Below are 3,307 nucleotides of genomic sequence, written 5' to 3'. Positions count from 1 at the left end.
AGACCCACAATCTCATCAGTGGTCCACTCGGAAATATCCAAGATTCAGTCTCAGCAATCAAGCGTCTGCAACTGGCAAGAGACTGTCTTTCCGAGGTTTTCTGCAAGCTTTGACATATTTGAACACTTTCAGATCTTCATTTCTGTCGCTGGCTTAAAGCAGAGTGCTCAGTTAGGCTTCTGGTGGCTCTGCTCCAGGAGAGCCGTCTTCCCTCGATTCCTTGAGCTGCACTGCCTCCGGGTGGCCACTGCCTGCCAAGCACTCACCCTGCTCTCTCTGCTGGTTTGAGATCCACAAACCCTTAAGGTTGCCTTCTACCCAAACAGCTATTTTAAGCTCCTTTCACGGTCTCATTGAGCTTGAAGTGCAACTGAGCAGGAAGGTAACTGAAGTGTAACGGAGCAGCAATCGCTGATTTTTTTCCCTCCTCTCTTCAAATATTTTTGTAATACAGGCAGGAACTGTTATGGAGACAGGAAGTACAGATGACAGAAGAGCTCATAAATTGCTATAACACCATAGACATGTTCCTACTAATGACATTAATCTTATTTTTAATTTATTTATATGTAGAGTTTAATTAACTCGTGGTAGCTTTTCTTCCCACTAGCATTAAACCAAATTCCGGGCAACAAAATATATTTAATGGCTGATAAAATAAACTAACACAGTTGTTTTATTTTCCATTTTCAGAGTCAGTTACAAGCATTAAAATACAGAAAATTGTTTTAACAGTAAATAGAAAACTAATTCATAGTATACTTCATAGATAATTAGATAAATAGATAATTCATATATCTATTTTTTCCCATACTTTTCCTTTCACAGATAATATGTAAAATTATGGAAAAATAAGATATTTTGCATTTTCAAGGATAAGCTAAGTTATGATGATGGTGTCCTCTGAACAATCCTATCTAAGAAAATAGTTTTCAATTTAGGTTAAATGTAAACCACAAAAAGTATTTAATACTAATTTTTGTTTTTGTCCAAACTTCCCAATTATATATCACATGAAGTAACTCTAAAGGTTCTAATTTTCTGAGAATTTCTCATTGACAAGAGATCAAACACCCTTGTGTTACGTGATAGTCATTCACTTTAAGAGAGATGAAACTCAACCAAAGACAAATTTTAAAGCAAAATTAAACAGGAAACACAATCATAAAACAAAAGAACCGCATGATCCATGTGCTTTCTTAATTATCTCAGTTTCTTTCAGTTCAGATGTTTATAAAAACGTATCTTTGGAATATGTTTGGTCTTCTATCAGACACATGCCCAGACGTTTTATTTCTCTAAATTCTACCATAATTATTGAATAAACCATAGGTGAATGAATATGGAGAGTGCCGGACTGTGTAGCACGAGACGATGAATGATATAAAACAACTCTTGATCTTGTATTAACTTGAAACCTGACTACCAATGTATAAATCAATTCAAAGAGAAGATGGGAAAGCACTCAAAATTATACATCATGCAAATCTAAAGAAGTATTATTCTCATAATAGAGTTACCTCACCAACATGATTGTAGAGGAGAGCTCCATCACAAACACACATGTACAATTTGACCAAATAGATAAAATAAATTAGATGAGGAAGTATACCCCAGAAGTTAAAAACGTACAGCCACTGCAAAAGTAAGACTCAGCTTTGAAACTTCCCATTAACTTTCGGTTTGAAGATTGTTTGTGAGGCAGCTTAATCTTATTTTTTTTTTCATCACAATTGTCTGATTTTCTATCTTAATTCTCAGAATGAATATGGAGCAGCAGCCAAACAGAGAACAGAAGTCCAGATCGCCAGCGGCACCTATCTGAACACTGTTGTTCTGTGCAGAGAGCAGGGATGTGTGTCCAGTCGAAGCACACAGTAAATTACGTGGAACATCCAATCCCCAAGTGTCCTGTGCTGCCACGTAGGGAAACTCCAGTGCATTTCTGAAGAATCTCTTTGCTCAGGAAGGTTTAAGCAAAGTTCAAAACAAAATCTGCTCCCCCGTGGATAATCTTAAATCAAAATCAGGATGCCACAGGCTTGATTCATGAGCCTATAAAACCCTATGAGTCCTGACACATACAGACACAGTCTCTGATTCCCAGCAACCCTTTTGCTCTTTCTTCTAACGACGTCAAATTTCCTTGGGTCATCATTACATCCCAGCAGTTTGTACAGGAAAAGTAGGATCGCAGAAGAAATTTTAAAAGCCCTTCTTACAGAGAAATTAAAAGACTCTTGTTCCTTGGCAGAATAGCTATGTCAGACCTAGACCATGTTTTAAAAAGCAGAGACCTCACTGTGCTAACAAAGGTCCATCTAGTCAAAGCTATGGTTTTTCCAGTAGTCAAGTATGGATGTGAGAACTGGACCATAAAGAAGGCTGAGTGCCAAAGAACTGACGCTTTCATACTGTGGAACTGGAGAAGACTCTTGAGAGTCCTTTGGACTATGCAAGGAGATCAAACCAGTCAATCCTAAAAGAAATCAACCCTGAATATTCATTGGAAGGATGGATGCTGAAGCTGAAGCTCCAATAATTTGGCCACCTGATGCAAAGAGATGATTCATTAGACAAGACCCTGATGCTGGGAAAAATTGGGGGCCAGAGGAGAAGGGGGCAAAAGAGGATGAGGTGGTTGGATAGCATCACTGACTCATGGACATGAATTTGGGGAAACTCAGGGAGAGAGTGATGGACAGAGAAGGCTGGCATGCTGCAGTCCATGGAGTAGCAAAGAGTTGGAGCTGACTTAGCAACTCAAGAACAGCATTTGTTTACAATTTGTAACAAATGTGAGTGTATTTGTTTACAATTCCTGCATGTTCTCTTAGATGTTTATCGAAGAACAAATCACTAATATCAGGGTCTAGACCACAGCCAAAGATCCAAGTTCCTGTGGCTCTGTTTTTGTCACGGAGACTTTGAGATGATCGGCATCACCAACCACCCTAGAGGAGCTAACAGTGACCTCTCATGGCAGTGGCTTCTGGAGACAACACCTCACGTCTCCCCAGTTCAACTCTGTACTAGTCAGCCAGGCTGCCTTAACAACATACCACAGTCAGGGGGCTTAAGTAACAGAAATGTATTTTCTCACAGTTCTGGAGTCTGGACATCCACAATCAAGCTGCCATCGGGATTGGTAACTTGTGAAATTCCTCCACTTGCAGATGACAGTTTTTCCATGTCCTCACATGGCCTTTTCTCTCTGTGAGTGCATGAAAAGAGAAAGTTCTTTATCTCTGCACTTATATGGACACTAATCGCATTGGACTAGGGCCCCACCTGTATGACTCACTTA

The sequence above is a fragment of the Dama dama genome, chromosome 31 (genome assembly GCF_033118175.1).
Source record: "Dama dama isolate Ldn47 chromosome 31, ASM3311817v1, whole genome shotgun sequence".
Classification (NCBI taxonomy): Eukaryota; Metazoa; Chordata; class Mammalia; order Artiodactyla; family Cervidae; genus Dama; species Dama dama.
The sequence above is the reverse complement of the archived record's forward strand: the minus strand, read 5'-3'. Positions refer to the sequence as shown.